Source organism: Periplaneta americana, chromosome 5 (genome assembly GCF_040183065.1).
Source record: "Periplaneta americana isolate PAMFEO1 chromosome 5, P.americana_PAMFEO1_priV1, whole genome shotgun sequence".
NCBI classification, from domain to species: domain Eukaryota; kingdom Metazoa; phylum Arthropoda; class Insecta; order Blattodea; family Blattidae; genus Periplaneta; species Periplaneta americana.
Genome location: NC_091121.1, coordinates 110422883 through 110442061, shown reverse-complemented (window position 1 = coordinate 110442061; position 19179 = coordinate 110422883). Strand labels below are relative to the sequence as shown.

Genomic DNA, 19179 nt, shown 5'->3' with positions numbered 1-19179 from the left:
GTGATAGGACGCGTAAACCATTTCTCATTCACAGTGAAGCTGTGTTACTGAAGTCAGCGCAGACGGGAAGCAGTGATTCTATGTAAATTGAAGTGTTAAATAATCGATGAGTCTTGCAGCAGCATGGTGCATGCGGCACATTTCCACATATATATTCCTACAATGTGATGTATTCATGTCCATGTCCCTTTCTCACACTTGTGAGCGCATGCTTGTGATTTAATTTTATTTTATCATTGTGTAGAATCTATCTAGCCTTAATACTGCCATAAATAGTAATTACCGTGTTTTATGCATGGACGTATTTATCTTCGTAGTTTAAGCTGTATGTAATTTCATGCTTGTGTGGATATTTGTTTGTGTAAACATTGCCTTGTTATTCAATAACCTTGTTTGTTGACTTAGTCTATGACAAAGCATGATATGTCGTTCTATGATACTACGAGAAGGCACATTAACACCTGTTTTCAGCACTTCAGTCCATATGACTTTCACCAAAATGGTGCCAGGTTTTAGTGGTAGGACGTCACCGTTTAGGATAAACTAAAGTGAAATATGACACCAGTTTTGCTGACAACACTTGTAAATCACAGTGGTTTCAATATCGTATGAAGTTCTAAAGGAATATTGCCACGAAGAGTGGTTATAAAGTAGATGTATCTGAGCGTAACTACTGCAAGCATCAGGAGCTATGCATATTAAGTATATCGAAAAATATAGTTAATTGGACTTAAAAGTAAGAAATACGTATAGTAGCATACTACAAAATGCATTGTAGCTGCTGACGTGGAACACGTATTAATGATAAGTAAAGGTTAAAGTATACAGCGATATACAGACAGATGAGAGATTAATAGGCCTATTTCTTGTGGATATGAAAAAAATATTTTGTTTGCGATGGGTGCTTGCGGACTCTAGAAGAAGAGCGAAGATAGGGTACTAAATAATGTCTTGATAAGCTGTAAAAACATTCGAAAATTAAATTCTAGTATCTAATTTTCAAAGGAGACATGAATGCGATAGTTCAAATTCATAATAATAATAATAATAATAATAATAATAATAATAATAATAATAATAATAATAATAATAATAATAGTAATAATAATAATAACAATAATAATAATAATAATAATAATAATAGTAGTAGTAATAGTAATAATATAATCAGGGTTATAATTACCTTCATCACTCAATGGCCATTTGTTTTTTTTTTTTTTTTTTTTCCGTTGTGACCTCCACCCCGGGCACATATTGGAAAATGTGAAACATTTCATATACTTAGGGATTACTTTATCAATAAATGAGAGATGGACTAAGCATATTGACATACCGAAACGCAAGTATGAGGTAAAGAGCGCGGAAGTATTTAAATTGATCACTAAAGTGCCAGATATTACTGCATTTGAGCTAGTATACGGAGCTGTGGCAAGGTCATCTATGCTATATGGGGCAGAAATTTGGGGTTGGAAAAATTAAATAAGATACAAACGTATTTCCTAAAACAATACTTGGCATTGGAAGAAGCACAGCTAATTGCGGAATGTTAAAGGAGTTTGGGCTTCAAAACGAAGCAATTCACATGAAAATCAGGGTTATAAAATACTGACTAAAAATTATATTTGGAGACCAATCGCTTTTACGGTCGATTTGTTACAGAGTTCAACAAAGAGAGGGGTGGGAAAAAGAAAGGGTTTATGAACTGTAGAGAAGGCTGCATTATACAGGAATGGTCCACACCTTTGGAGTAACGGTCAGCGCGTCTGGCCGCGAAACCAGGTGGCCCGGGTTCGATTCCCGGTCGGGGCAAGTTACCTGGTTGAGGTATTTTCCGGGGTTTTTCCTCAACCCAATATGAGCAAATGCTGAGTAACTTTCGGTGCTGGACCCCGGACTCATTTCACCGGCATTATCACCTTCATCTCATTCAGACGCTAAAAAACCTAAGATGTTGATAAAGCTTCGTAAAATAACCTACTAAAATATATATACAGGAATGAGATGGGTGTAGGAAAAAGGATAAAAATAATAGAAGGAATGTATGGCGTAATGTGAAGATTCGTTTAATTGATATCGAGAGACAAGTGATTGAATTCCAATGTTCGGAAAAATCCTCACTACATCAAACCTCATGCTTAATTGGGGGAGGTGTGACTACATAAATTCTTGTAGCAAAGATAGTAAAGTAGGTTTAACGTAGTTAAGATTGTGGGCATGGAAGGGTAATAAAATTGTCACCGAAGAAGGAGAGCGCATCTGTCCATTATGTGCAGAAGAGGATTCTTGGACACACATTTTTGCCCATTGTGGAAAAAACAGAGACATTCGGAGAAAATCTACCACCCTCGATGCTAAGACGGAATTGGGGTTCGCTTGCATGTCTTGACCTCATGGGAAATAGAGAATGCGAAAAAAAAGTCTGGATTGTTCCTCTTGAAGGCGAGACAGCTTAGAATATCACCTGTTGAAGTTTATGATGAGAACTGACGAAGGGATAATGGTAACTTTTGAATAATATACTTTTATGTCTGTTTTTATGTTAGGTTAAGATGTATAATATAATTTGTTTTGTTTGTACAGTTTTCATATTAATCTGTGTGCTTTTTGGAGAATGATTGAATTTAATCATAGGTGAGGGGAGCGAAACCTACAAAGTCGGACTTATTTTGTAAAGCACGTACGGTCAAAAGACCTGTGCACTGCATTTAAGAGCAAATTTTGATAGTGTAGTGCATCTAAATGAATAATATTGCTGAATAAATCCATCTATTTATCTCAATGATACGTTCATCGTCCTTTTAGTCGTCCTAAACTTCATCATAATGTCTTACAATGCAGGATTCTTCCATTGGTAAGACAGATATGTGCAGCTATTTCTGTAGTTTATAACACTAATCGACAAATTGAGACTTTTTCGTGTATCTGGTGTGTAAATGGGTGAATTTACCTAATTTTGGGGTGCTGAATTCAGTGGAAAAATCAGTTTCTTTCTATCAAGTCACATTTCCTAGAAGCACAGCATTAACACAAAGACAGTAATATCATCATATCCTTCACGTATTAGACCCTACAGGATCTGTTACGGTCTCATGCCAGCGCTTGCGTGGTCTTCCCAATTTCCTCTTTCCTCTTGGTACATAAGTAAGAATCTGTTTAAGACAGTAATATGATATTGGTAAATATGGACCATTTTAAATCCAAGCATAATATAACACTCAGAATCCCACTAAAGTTTTCTTGACAACACAAAAAACTCTTATAAACTAACAAAATCAAGTTTCAGCACGTACTACACTACAGGGCTGACGTCGCTAGCTGAGTCGCCTCTACCAGGCAAAGCCAGTACGGTACACTTTTCTCACAACTAAATATCTCTGCCATGTAGTGGCTCCTTTGAAAACTTCTTTCTTCGCCATATAATCATTCAAATATAAAATTTAACCAACATTATTCTTATTTATTATATACTATCCCTTAAAAAAAGACAGCATTAACAATGTAATGATATTAAAAATCCATATAAAATCTAAAATATCTCAAAACACCTAAGTGATACCTACAGCAACTCCGAAGGCCATTTCGGATTCTACAACCAAAACAATTAATATGAATTGATTTATCATACACCAGGTGTAAAATGGCTCTTAACCAGTGTAATTATTGTTTAATGTAGAGGAAAGGCTTGTGGATTCCTGCATGATATTCTCGATTCCAATTGAGCCAAAAATCATAGAACAACCTTGGACTGTCCCTACAGTGATTTAATTCGAATAAATTCTATTGAAATGCTTGTTACTGAACATTCTAATCATGCTTCCATACAAGTTGTAGTACTACACTCTATACCAGATGTCTTTGGAGCGAGCAGATATAATCAACGGAACGAAATGTAACAGAGCGCGGTTCACACGATACTAAATATTTGTGTATGAATTAAGTGACCGACTACGTTCATATAACGAAAAGTGAAAATTAAATTAATGCGTCTTTGAACATACCTTCTTGCATCAGTCACTAGTTGTACTGCTGTCGTCTGCTCATACACCGCACAGATGCTAGACGTAATAAAACTGTAGCAGTGGACGCATCTCTGAATACCGTCTCGTAACCAGGATATGCACGCGCTAGTGTCTACAACGCTCTCAGCTAAGTAATGACTCGCCAACCAATGGGAGCGTAGCGATAACATGAGATGCATCGAGATCCTTGTTATGGTCTGCTCCAAAGACATCTGGTATAGAGTGTAGTGTCTGTTTATAACTTAAATATTTTCCGTGGCGCGACGGTCCATGGAGGACCAAGGCCGACGAGCCGACTGCTGGTTCACGTCCACATACCTCAGTACAGGCGAAATATCATCCAACCAGAACGGAGATATCGCTTGTCAGACGATGATTACCCTCATCCGTTATAGCTGGTTTTCAAAACCGGATAGCGCTATATATTCATCACGATGCTGGGTGGGTACTGGTCCCATATAAAGGGTGCGTCAGAAAGAACGGATGGATTTCAAACTATCGATACGCAACGAGGAGAGAGATATAGTGAGGGGGACCACGACTGTTGGGTCAGCCATAGAATGCAGTTTCAGTTGAGAACATGGTGTTGGTCTGGTGTACAACGTGCTTTCATCGTAGAGACATTTTTGAAAAATGAAGAGTCTGTGATCGCCACTCAGGAGTCATTTCGACATCGGATGTCACGCTAGGATTCCAACTCGGAATACAATTTTGCGGTGGATGGCTTCATTTCGTATCACAGGTTCAACATTAAAGAAGAAATCACCTGGACGAAATTCTATTGCACTGAGATTGTCCGAGGCTACGGTAAGATCTCGCGCCCTGCGACTTCTTTCTTTAGGACCATTTGAAGGCGTAAGTTTGTAAACATCGATCACATACACTGGACGAACTGAAGACAGCGATTCGTGAAGAAATCGTGGCAATTACACCAGCTATGACTGTGAAAGTGATGGCGAACATCAGAAAACGCCTCGATGCCTGTATTGAAAGCCAAGGACATCATATGGATAATGTTGTTTTCCATAAATAAACTGCATGTATTGGTGAATATGTTGATAACAGTAAATTTTTGATTTGATGAATCTTTACAATTTTCTTGCCATGTGAAATCCATCCGTTCTTTCTGACGCACCCTGTACTAGTCAAAATTTCATTAGAAATTTCCTTCGCCATGATAACTTGAAATAGCACTCATTCCGTAACCCGAGTCCAAACATAATGCCTTAGACCACGACGCTATTGCGCGAGACTGCCTATACTTTTGTAACATAGAAAATCATTATTCCTCTTATTTTAACGTAAAACGTTTACGATTGAGGTTGAACTGGAGAAGAAAATACGGAAGTTTTAATATTTGACGACAATTCGTTTCTGTAAGGTGAATGAAGTTTCTAAAGTTGATTGTAGGGGCAGCAACATAGCTTTCGTTGTTGCATCAGCCGATAGTTTCCAAATGAAATATGTATAAAAGGAAATTACGTCATAGGGTACGTTGATAAACGTCAACAGTGCAAGTATAGGCTAGATGTGTTCATTTATACAAAGGAGGTTCAGTACTCGAATTTTAAAAAGTGGAAGAATAAACTTTATAACCAGAGCTGCGATTCCTTTAACAAAAACACTGAAAATAGATTAGTGGTGTCTAGACTATAGCTGCAGCCTGACGTATAGACTTACGGGCGTACACTCGCAACTGGAACACGATATCAAAGTAAGTCGTCCCGTGAAGGTTTGTTTTCCTTACTCAGGTACATGAACATTTAGTTTGTTACGAGCACTAGCGCTAGTCAGAATCCTAGATCATATATGCAACAGATAACTCATCGCTATATTAAAATCGGCAGTACTTTGAGGAGAACAACCGCCAGGATAGCCACCCGTCCGCCGTAAACGAACACGAGATGGCAGTACAGTCGCTAATGCAATTCAAATGGGAATTATGACGTAACTCCTTATGTAACAACTAGATGGCAGCGTAGTAAACCTGACAAAAATTGTTAACGTCAAAGCCTATAAGGCCGACCTATCTGTTACATATATGATATAGGTCAGAACGTAGTCTTACGTTGTTCAGAAATGTGCCGAAAATAAGAAAACACAACATGCAATAAATATTGGTAAACGAATTTGGCTGTGAGTGTAATATATTTTGTAAAGTATGTAATGTGGAAATAAGAGCGAAAAAAAAAATATGTCAAAACACAACAGGAAGAACTCCCGTCCACCTCACGGAGTACAAGTCCCCAACAAGATTTTTCATCCGACTGCACCTCTTTTTCTTTTGATACAATCAGAATGTATATTTATTGTCATAAAGATCAGTGAACCATATACTGTTATTTGTTATGCATAGAAGTACATTTTATTTATGTATGTCAAACTGTAATTACCAGTTTTCTTATTTATGGAAGTGTATTGTACTCGTATGTATCTATGTATGTATTTTATTTAATTAATTTTCAAAATTATATGAAGTTTACTGTCTTAAATTGCAGTGCAAATGTTGCTCAATTATGAAAAATTTATTACACTTGAAAACTTTGTTCACTGACCTGCTAGAAGATTTTTCACCCGATTGTACCTGTACACACGCGAGCACTGCTTCAGAATGCGATCGTAAAGGTATTCTCTGTCTCTTTCTTTCCTCTAGAAACATACTCGCTCCGTCGTTTACAGCACCGCGCAGGTTAAAGGAATCTCAGCTCTGTTTATAACTATTTATCCTCCTGAGTCCCGAGAGTATACTATACTATACTATTCTTCATAAATTATTATATGAGATTTATGTACAGACCCCCGAAATATAGTATAATAATATACCTGTATTTGTGTCCTAACTGTAAGCTTCAGAATTTTTTTAGCACTTTTCTTCATTTCAGTGACTTTTTGAAGTGTAGAAATAATGTTGAACTTTAAAAATGACACAACAAATGTCTCAGGATTCAGAAGGATATTGTGAAGATTCGCATTGTTAAGTATACAAGAGTCAGTATTGCTTATTGTTTTATCGAAGCGAAAATGTCGCGTGCAATGTACATGCGTGCTTGCAAGGAAAAATGACAAGATAGGGAAAATAACGTGTGAGGAATGCAGACCAAGCAATAAGAACCGGCAAACAATTCTGCAAGAGTAGAAGATATACAGTCTCGAACAGAAGTATAAGCACAGAGGAACCCCAAAAATTAACTTCATACTAACGTTTATGTATATAGAGGTACCGAAACATTTTGCTGTTAGGACACTTCACCCTTTTGTTGTGCAAGATACTACATACAGAGAAAACAAACAGAAAACACCAAATTAAACAGTATATTAAAAATGTTTGTTAGGGGCGTTTTATGATGGGACACAAAATATAGGTACTGCAAACTAAATTCAGGAAACAGGCATCACTATTATCTTAATGTTGTGGAATACACTTCCACCAAGCTATTATTTCATAAATGAACATTGTATTACTGAGCACAAAAAGGGAAAAGGGTTGACAATTAAGGAAAGAGAAATTATAATGAACCCACATAAACAACAAACATCTTACAGTGAAATAGGCAAAGTTGTGAACAGTAAGAAGCCGCTTTACAGTAAGAAAAGTACAGTACGATTATTTAGTCCTGACAGTCGCCGGAAATGCGCGCCTGGGTCAGGCGAATCCATTTAGTTACGCCAAGGGGTGTTGGGTTAGTCACTCGCTTGCCTTCGGAGCGATCGGATGTCACGCGTGCGGTAGAGCGGTATTTTCTAGTACAGTTAAGCTGTACTGCATTCCTTTACTGATCACTCTCTCTTATCTCTACTCCGGAGCTCTCCCTACTACTCCTATTACTTCCCCTCTTTCGCGTCGCTGAGCTGTCAAGACTAAATAATCGGTCTGTAATCAGGATTTTAAAAAAAAAAAAAAAAAAACAAAACAAAATCGCGAACATGGCAGCCAACTAAACTAGACAACAGGGAGAGGAGAAACTGGTTAAACAAAATACCAGAATTACTTCAACACAAATAGCAGCAGAAATAAGAGTGCTGTTTGTTATTGATTATGTGTCTAAAGGTTCTGAGTTCTGGGAAAAAGTTATATTTTCTGATGAGAGCAAATTTAACATTTTCAGAATAATAGACGAATTTTGGTATGAAGAATAAAAAATAGAAAGTGGTATTTGGAAAATATCCAATTCACTGTAAAACATGGATGTAGTGACATTATAGGGTGCATGGCAGGTAATGGAGTAGGTCAACTAATGTTTATTGATGGGACAATGAATAAATATATATAAAGATATTTTGCAAAACAATCTCGAGAAAAGTGAAAAACGGGCATGGCAGACAATTACTACTTCCAATAGGGCAATGATCTTAAACATACTGCAGAAATTGTTCGTCTGCGAATCGTCTACAATACCCCTCATCAGCTTCATACTCCTCCACAGCCACTGACATTAAACCCATCAAACATTTTTTGGGACAAATTGGGCAGAAGAGTGCGTGAACACGCCATTACTAGCAAAAAACATTTCAAGGAGATGCTTATGAAAAAGTGGCGAAAAATAGAGGCTGAAGTCTCTGGTAAGTTTGTTGCTTTCATGCAAAGCAGGCTTAAGTTGGTTATTCACAGAAAAGGGAAGCCAACGAAGCACTAAATGAGTGATCGTTATGCGTGTGGAAGCAAAAAAGCTGACCAAAATTTTACTGTGCTAATATTTGTGTCCCTTATTAACAGAGACTAAAAGAACAATTATTTTGTTTTCTGTGTTAAAGTAACTTTTATTTTGATTTCTAAAATATTACTTTATACTTAGAGGAATGGAGTTTAATTTATTATCAGATCCAGTGTTATATGTCCCCGCTTGAGCTAATTACCTGGTTGGGTTTTTCTGAGGTTTTCTCCAAAAGTAATGTGAATGCAAGGCAATCTGTGGCGAATCCTCGGCCTCATCTCGCCAAATACCATCTCGCTATCACCAATTTCATCGACGCTAAATAACCTAATAGTTGATACAGCGTCGTTAAATAACCAACTTAAAAAAGTTATAATATGTAGGCACTATAATAGAGTGTAACATAAATGTGTAAATTCGAGTTCTGCTGATGTCTTTATATACTTCTGTCCGTGACTGTAAATAAGAATGTATCTACGTACAGTACGTCAACTGAAAATGTTCAGTATCGTACTCAGAATATCCCAATTTTATTATCTCCTTCCTTTGGATTTAATATCTGAACATTTGATGTCACCACTCTTACTATTTGTACCATATGTGGACTAAAAAACGAACTGTCAATTATTATGTAAAACCTTTTCACACAATTAGAAGGATTCTATGAATACCCTGTCATTTTTTTAATTGTTCTAACAATCAATTCACAATGTCACATATTAAAATTCATTTAATCTCCTCATATTGAGGTTTACCAATGATCCTGCATTTACTCTGCATTTACTGATGTTCACAAGGACAGACACCCAAAGCGCCCCAATTCCAACACTGCGATAAGATGTAACATCTGTAGAAAGACTAATATTGATGAATGTACGAACAACAGTGGTAGTCAATGGTTATTAGAAGAGAAAAATTCGCTCCGGCACATAGTGTGCAATTTTCCCAATCTAGGTGGACAAAAATTACATTTTGATTTGTATATTTAGGCATATGTGAATATGAATTCATGTTCTTTAACATTTGGAGAATGCTGTGAGAAATAGCTTTTACTGTTTTATCAGCTGCAAGCTATATTTAGAAGGACATGAACAATAAGTTCTTCGTAACACTTCTCGCTCCTATTCAGCCGTAGACAGAGAGGCTTACTACGTGGATGAAAAAGAGCCAATTTTAGTGATTTATTGTGTTGTGAGACATGGAATCTGTTCAGATAGGTACGTTCTTACTAATGTAACTTCAATTGCAAGTTTGTAAATTATTATTCTTTTTACAGAAGAGTTTAAACATTACAATTGAAAAAAAATATTATTTTAAAGTTCTCCAAATATAATGTAAGTTTTAGTAGGCTATGTCCGATCACGTCCGGTTACAACAATTCTTTTACCATTTGATACAGAATCATTTAAAGTGTTAAATCCTTGTTTTAAAGTTTGCACGTTCTTGTGCATTGATCAGTAATTAATTTTTCTTTCAGTGGTGGGGTAAACGGTAATTGTTCCATATTTGGCTTAACAGCAGAAAAGAATCATGGAATAAGGAAGTTTTTAATCACCTGTGAGTGTTTTAGGCCTGCAAAATTATTCACATCAGGTTAAAAATACATTGGACACATTTTTATCTAAGCTTAACAATCGCACAGTGAATCAGAACGCAAACCACTAGCTGGACAAAATTAATAACTTCTCTGCATTCCAACGGATTGTTATGAAACTTTGTACATACCATACAGGTGACACGCATCTTTTATATACAAAGTCTGATTACGTTTACACAAGAAAAATTACCACTTTATAGCAGGTGCGTTTAAACAAAATTAATAACTTCTCTCCTATCTAACAGATTTTTATGAAACTTTATATAGGCCTACGGTAGAAGTTACAGGTAGAATATTTTATTTTTTGTCTAGAAGGTCTGATTATGTTTCATAATAGAAACTACCCCCTTATATTGGTGTATTTAGACAAAATTAATAACTTCTTTCCTATATAATATATTTTTATGAAACTTTGTACAACAATTAGGCCTATAGATACAGATATATAATCAGAAATATATGCTATTTGTAACTCCTGTACAAAGTCTCATAAAAATCTATTATGTAGGAGAGAAGTTAATTTTGCGTGAATGCACTCCCTGTAAAGGAGTACTTCCTCTTTTGTACACAAAAAATATATTCTACCTGTAACTTCCGTATATTGTTTCATAAAAATCTGTTAGGAGAGAAGTTACTCTTACACAAATGCAGTCAGATTTTGTATAAAAAAAATGTGCTATTTATAAGCTCTGTACAAAGTTTCCCAACAATCCATTGGAATGCACAGAAGTTATTGATTTCATCCGGCTAGATTTGCGTTATTGCACACTGTGCGGCACCGCGAATCGAACCCGGGTCCTTGTTTCTACGTATCAATCGCTCTAACCAGTGAGGTACGCCGAAGTTCAAACCACAGCACCGGATCGAATCCCTCTCCTCTAGTGTTTTTCCCTTTGTGGCCTGACTCCAAGTTCGACATATATGTTGACATACATATATTAAGTTAACTGCCATTATACAAGGAGCGCAGTCAATTGAGTGACTTGGTGACCGGCAGTCCACAGTAATATGCACTGTTGGGCGAAGAATCTACGTAAAGATTAATTTTTTGGTCCTACAGAATATATACATGTATGTCCAACTTGGAGTCAGGCCATAAAGGGAAAAACACTAGAGGAGAGGGATTCGATCCGGTGCTGTGGTTTGAACTTCGGCGTAGCTCAGTGGTTAGAGCACTTGGTACGTAGGTACGTAGAACCAAGGACCCGGGTTCGATCCCCGGTGCTGAAGCAAATTTTTCTCCTCTAATAACCCTTGTTACCATAACACATTTATTCTGTGGACCAAAAAATTAATCATCACGTAAACAGTGGTAGTCACTTCCATACAAAAGCGTCTGAACCTCTCAATGTATTGTAAGTATTGTATATTTTGTCTTGCAGTTCGAGCTGTATTATTGTAGTTCAAGGGACAACAGTCGGTATAAGTTAAGTAGGAGGGAACCAAACAACCCTAATTCGTAAAAGTATTAAAAATAATGTTTCAATATTCTTACACAACTCAGTATGAACATTTGACGAGAGTGGAGGATAAATTACAACCAGGCAGCGTATTTTCGTTCCCAAACAAGTTAGGAAAGTTATCGGTTACTATATCCTGCAGTTTCAGGGTTCAAACTCTAACCTTAAATGCTTATGTTAGGACGCTACGAAAGGTATAACCTAGTTCGGTACATAATAATAATAATAATAATAATAATAATAATAATAATAATAATAATAATAATAATAATAATAATAATAATGGAGCATGACAACTGTAAGTGGGATTGCTATTAAATTGAAATAGTCTGTCCAGCTACTTTTTAACCTCATGAACGCACTAACATTGAGAAACTAGCGCTCTACAAAATATTAGTGCGACATATGACAGAAAATATAATTAGATCGATGATAATACTGAACTAGTATATATAATATATATTATATATAATATAATAATAAACATAATGCACATTAACTGTATAACTCTATAAATACAATATATAAAATTAATCCATTTAACAAAATAAGCTCCGTTACGGTTAACAAAAATATATATTCTAAGATTATGAAATTTTTATCTTTTACCATAACTGTCAGTATAAATTTGTTTAAGCTAAGAAAATGTTCTTCCTACGTCATAAGGCGCTACAGTGCTACAATTATAAAAAAAATCAATATACAAATTAACAACATTTACATTTTACACAATATATATAAAATACAGACCAAAATTAAATACGATATAAAATAGATTGATAAATTAAAATAATATTAACACAGAAGTCTGAATGAAAATGCAACGTACTCAGTATTAAAATCAGATCACGATGTAGTCGTAACTTGGTGTTTACATATCGTCGTTGTTCCTGCAATAACTCCTATGTGCAAAATATAATTCATCCTATAGCAGCCGTACGTAGGAGACTGTGAAACATTTTCGAAACAAAGGAATATAATTACATATAGGAGATTTTATTATTTATTTGCTGTATCACTATTTAAGTTATTTAATAGAGCAAAAATCTGAAAATCGATAAATATGTCACATAGGAATTATTGCAGGAACAACGACGATATACAACATTGACGATGGAGTGACTGTATTGTACTATGATTCTTAGTCTATACGTACCTGCTTACAATATTACCCTGCTTATGCATCCATGGCTAACGAGCCACGTTATGCTTCGACGTGATGTAATAGATGTACCAGAAGAAACTAGTCGATCTGCTGTACATTTGGAAACAAAAATGCGCTGCCTGGTTCTAACATGTTACGTAATAATTCATAAACTGTAAAGGGATTTGAAGGAAGTTCTTATACACAAGCATGAGAGGAATATTGATTGTGGAAACGAAAAATAACTCTTGTTATTAAATAGAAGTTTAAGCATTTCTGATAGAAATTTATCTCCTTATAAACAATAAACTGCAAGTCAAAATAAATACGAACCATAACCTCGAAAAATATCTACACTCTGTGAGTATAGTATACTTATGATGTCACATTTGAAACCAAATCTGAAGGTCGTTGTAATTGAAGACCTCCCCGCAAGAAGAATGTAACAACAAATTATTGAAATACGTGACTTTGGTGGAAAATGTAAGCCTAGTGAAATATGTCGTTGAAGTTAGTTTATTTTCTCCTGAAACGTGAATTATGTTGGTTACATCCTTATTGCGGGGAGTTTTTCAATTGTGATTTCAACTCCTACGACAAATTCCTCAGACGATATATTATGTGCATTTATAGTAAATCAAACTACGAAGCAATTCTGTGGCCTGAAGTAGGCTCGTAGATGCTCTTTTCAAGGGAAATAAAACATAAATAATAAAGGCTTTAAATGAGCTTCGAATTGCACAATTTAACAGAGCGAGGAATTATGGAGTCACAATTTATTATCTGCACTTTTAGAAATGGACAGAATTTCGAAACTTCTTTTCATTTCATCGGTAATCTTAATGCTGAATATGGCATTTCGCCCACGCGTGTTACTGTTTCACAAGTATAACGAAGACGATCGATTGTTTGTCAGACCGCAATATAAATGTCGTGGAATTCAACATGCATATGAAAGGAGGAATTATTGGAAAAGAAACTGTTTGAAATAGTGATCAGTGGCAATTTTATTTGTAATGTCTCCGACATCGTCATATTGGTCGGCTTGAGTAGCGCAGTCGGTATAACGCTGGCCTTCTGTGCTCGAGGTTGCGGATTCGATCTCGGCCCAGGTCGATGGTATTTAAGTGTGCTTAAATGTGACAGGCTCATGTCAGTAATTTTACTGGCATCTAAACGAAATCTTGTGGAACAAAATTCCGACACACCGGGAACGCTGATATAGTCTCGGCAGTTGCGAGCGTCGTTAAATAAACCATAATTTAAAATTTTACGTTACAATGGAGAAAGTCAACAACTGATGTACTACATTATGTTCATAGCTCTAAATAAAATTATACTATAAAGTAAGCTATAGTATTGTGTGGTAGATTATCAGATAATAAGTTTGTTCCAGCACGGTTAACAATCAAATTTGAACTGCCTGTTCATGCACAATAGCCTTGCATATGTTCCAACAAGACTGAATCGATTCTGAACTCCCAACGTGCTTTGGAACTCGTTCGGAACGAGTGAAATTGGTTCTCGATTAAGCGCTGGAACTGGTAATTATGAATTTCTGACGCATGCGAAGATAGTTTAGTCTAAGGTTAAGGTTAAAACGCTTCGAGACTGAGAAGATTAAAATTAAAAAATATTCGATCATGATTGATTTACAGAGACCGGAAGTTTAGGCATTATAAATCATTAAAATAGACAGGCAAAAAGTCATCATAAATAGCTAAAATAGGCAGGCAAAAAGGCAATTACAAAAACCTTGCACTTTTCACAAAGGGATTTCGGCAGCAAGAAAAGCTTTATATAAGTCGAATGCAAATTGAGATTTTCGACTCGATGTTGCAATTACTGTTGGAAGCAAAGAAATCTTCTTCGCAGTAGCCTTGGAAAGTGCATTTTTGTGTTTGGTTGAACTGATATGTTGCGATATGAAATATTTAGCTAGCTACAACAATGTCGCAATGAAAACTGGAAGAAAAATATCCGTTAAAAATAACGTTACAACCGCACTCATTGTTGCCTTGTCAAATAAACACAAGCGACAATTAAAACGCTTACTGCTATACATTTTTGCACGGCAGCACACATTGTTGCAAAGAGAATATGAACTGACTGAAAGACAATAATATACATTCGGTGAAGTCACTTTCATTATAGCGGTTATAGAAATAAATTAAAATATACTTGTAGGAAATTTTTAATAATAAATTAATATATAATAGATAAATAATCAAATAAAGGCAAAAAATCATTTATTTTGTAAATTAGGCATTTATATTAAAAAGGTCAATATACAACTGTGACGTTTCAATCACAAAGGTATAATTCGTACAGATTTACTTTCAAAATGAAGATAAATTTAACGCATTTAAAAAAGCATTCTGCCAAAATTCCGGTTGATTTAGAAGGTGATTGTGATATCTCTTACGAAGAATTATGTTCGGAAGATGAATATAATTTCAATAAGAGAAGGAACTCAGAAGGTCTTGAGAAAACAGTTCAAGAAACATTCCAACAACGTAAAATCCCGAAATATTTCTGAGAACAAACACAACTGGCTCAAGGATTAAAATATATTCGACATTAGTTCGTAACGCGTTTTGAATTACTTGTTGTAAAAAACCTAAGTTCTATATCTATTTTCAAGTACCAAAAGATAGTTGCCAACATTGGACCGAAACAACATTCATATCGAGGAGGATAGAAGTGGAAAAATGAGAACTTTCTACATTCAGTTTTTACAAAGATTGAAATGAAACTGACATTCTGTTGCTTTGATTCATCATCTGAATCCACAAATTTTGAATGAATGTTTTCCCAACAAGTTTGTACAACTCAAAATAATGCAACTAAAGACAACTAATAACTGCTAACTTGATGAAGGTTACTTCTTAAAAATCAGTTATTTAACGACTTTTTATCAACTGGAAGGTTATGTAGCGTCGAATAAATTGGTAATAGCAAGATTTTTTTAGTAAGATGAGGCCGAGGACTCTCAGTGGTTTATCTGACGTTCGTCTTACAGTTGAAAAACCTGTGGGAAAAAAACTTAACTAAGAGATCTGTTAAATCGTGTAGCCTACACCATTTAGATAATACAGTTTGTCTTCCAGAAGAACTGTTGGTTTTGTGAGCATATAATTTGAGAAATCACAGATTAAATTGCCTAATCGGCATTTAATCATAAGATTAACTTTGTAAACCACAACTAATTTCTACTATCAATTTTTTGCACATAATGTTTGTACACATACACACCCTGTTCAGTTCTCTATCTGTGTACAATTTCCAGATATAAGTTGAAATATGAACAAACGCATAGAACACCAAAATCTCATCTCGGCTTCCACTAACATTGAGGTAAGCTGAGATTGCGATGCAATCACTGATTGAAAATTGTCTGCCTTTACTGAATGATAACACTTTCTCCCCATACCAAGCGCCTGGAAACGCATCGGCCGACGTCCAATTAATAAGGATTTGAATATGGACCCCTGGCTTATAAGTCCAGTGCCCAAGCACTGAGTCATTGTGGTGATTGTTTATCAAATATCAGTCTATACATTTAGTCTTGTCGGGTAACTCTGTTAAGTATCTACGTTATAACACTGATTAACGAACAAAATATATTTGTTTGATTCTGAGATAAATGTTTCTGATTTTCACTGAAATGAACACGCTGATTCCAAATCTAAAATCAGAAGTTGCCTAACACTTCAGATTTTTGAGTTAAGAAGTAGTCAGTAAGTTTCAGTGAAAAAATTCAGTGCACTTACGGTTAGAAATAATGATTTTGGCTTAATTTTTATGTTACTTTTGTTAACTTTTATTAATATATCAAAGAATATTAATTTACCTCAATTACGTAATAAACCTCTAAATTCTTTTAAAATTACTAGAGAGCTTTCCTATTCCGTATATGAGTAGATCTACATGTAGTTAATCGTTGTGAAAAGAAGCAATAGTCATCCATCTATGTAGTTCGTACCAAATTGACTATGCTATTTTGTTTCCATTTACATCACCGATATTAGGTGGAAAGAAGTGAATGCAAGAAGTACAGCTCCAAAGACATACATTTCAACTTATATTCCATTATGCTCTAAGCATATAATGCACTAGCTCAGCGAGGTGATCAGTTCGACAAATCTGATTCCCTAGAAGCTCCGCTACTACAATAACGAATGTTTCTCAAACTTCCATCCCAAGTGACTGAGTTTTGATCTAAATATACTCTCGCGTATCAACTGTAGTACCCTATTTCCTACTTTCAAATTTCCATCACTTTGCACTCAACCAAACTTCTCCTGAAAATACAGATCTACTGTGGGTCAACGAGTTTCATGTGTTTCTCATTATGTGTTACAACAGAATGTTCAAACTCCAAGTTAGTGTTGGATCTCAAAATGATTACTGTCATCAAGACTATTCCACAGATATAAGGTCATATTCTTAGTATACCCTAACAGTAGCCTAAGCAGAAGATAATCTAGGAAGAACCAATTTCAGATTGCAGAAATGTACAAATTTTATGTTGAATAGTTTATCACTTTCTGCAGGATTTCCATGGATTCGTAAGACTCTTTTAACGCAAGATGTCTTGTTCCCAATGTGTAAGAGTAAGAGAACACCCTTCAAGCTGATTTTTGAAGAGATTATGAACAGTCTCCATACTTGTAACTGATGTATGCAACTTAACAGTTTTTTTCAACTAGTGCCCCGTGTTTCTCATTGTGTTTTAAAACAGGATGTTCACTTCCTGGAGAATCTCTATGGATTTGTAAGTCTCTTTTAACGCAAGATGTCTTGTTCCCAATGTGTAAGAGAACACCTTTCAAGCTGAGTTTTTAAGAGTCTATGAACAATCTCCATACTTGTGGCTAATGTATGAAACTTAACAATTTTTCAACGAGTGCCCCGTATTTCTCATTGTGTTTTATAACAGGATGTTGAATCCCCAAGCTAGTGTTGAACCTTAAAATGATTGCTGTCATCACAAGTATTCCATAAACATGAGATTATATTTTTGGTATAGGCTACCCCAACTGTAGATTGAGGAAAAGAGATGCCACTTTCAGATCTTCAGAAATGTATCTATTAAAATTATTGAGTAGTTCATCACTCTCTGGAGGATCTCCATGGATTAGTAAGTCCATTTCAACCAAAGGCATGAGCTATGGACAATAAATATTTAATAATTTTTTCAGTCTAAAACTTATCGTATATAATAAACCATTATATAATAATAAAGCAAACATGGACAAACTTTTTTGACCAAGAACTGGTAATCTTCAAGTCTACGTAAATGACATGGTTATACAATGAACACAAAATAAACTTAGATATGTATATAAAAAGTCATGATCAAGCAGCATGTAGTTTTGAATAAAAGTTATAATTAAAATTAATTGAGTTAAGATTAAGTTAAAAATTAACAAGGAGATAGATTTCTCGTTACGAGTTTGTAACAACACCTTCAAACGACTATTTGAAGAGTCTGTGAACAATCTCTACAGAATGAATCGTAACCTCTGCACCAGTTGAAGAGATCTCAAAGGTCCCAGTCCAAAGTTTGATACAGTTCATCAAAAACTTGAAACTTTTGGACTGCAAGGGATGAACGACGGGGATGCGCAATAGATCTTATAGGTCGCAGTGCTTGGGCCGGAAGGAACACCCCTGTTAAATCTAATCTAATCTAACCTCTGCACCAAAATGAAACCGGCAACAGATCATTAAGAGCGATTTGAAAAATCTAAATAAGTTTTTTCTCTAACATTCGCCATTTTAGAGGAAATTGTTATGTTTCTATGAAGCATTTGGCAACATCATGGTTTACCTTACTTTCCCCTCCCCTTCTGCTGTACTCAGTCGGTGACGCGCGACAGGGTGCTGCATTGCAAGTTTTATTTTAACGATTTTCGAAATTATTCAATTTAAATTCATGGCTAAATGGTTTGATATGAAAAAAAGATTGAAGACAGTAACACATTAACTTTTCAGATTATTTTTACCTATCCAGACTACTTGTACAGCAATCAGACATTTCTCTCGGTCCATTACCGCAATACAGCGCTGCAAACATTTGGTAAAGACTATTGTTTTCATCGAAGGAAAATTGTAATAAAAGTTTTGTTGGGTTTACATTTAACATGTCCACACGTGTGGCCGCGAAAGCAGTTGGCCCGGGTTCCAATCCCGGTCGGGGCAAGTTACCTGGCTGATGTCTTTTCCGAGGTTTTCCTTTAACCCAATATGAGCAAATGCTGAGTAACTATCGGTGCTGGACCCCGGACTCATTTCACCGGCT

At 35.5% G+C, this 19179-nt stretch overlaps 1 protein-coding gene and 1 non-coding gene across 2 annotated transcripts in view; both read left to right on the top strand.

The window, feature by feature from the left end:
• The window catches only part of LOC138700432 (neurotrimin-like), an 886160-nt gene that overhangs the window by 769891 nt on the left and 97090 nt on the right, over positions 1-19179 (top strand). The window lies entirely within an intron of this gene.
• On the top strand, positions 11418-11498 carry TRNAT-CGU (transfer RNA threonine (anticodon CGU)). Its single transcript is given in 2 exon segments — positions 11418-11454; positions 11465-11498. It is a non-coding gene; the product is annotated as a tRNA-Thr (tRNA).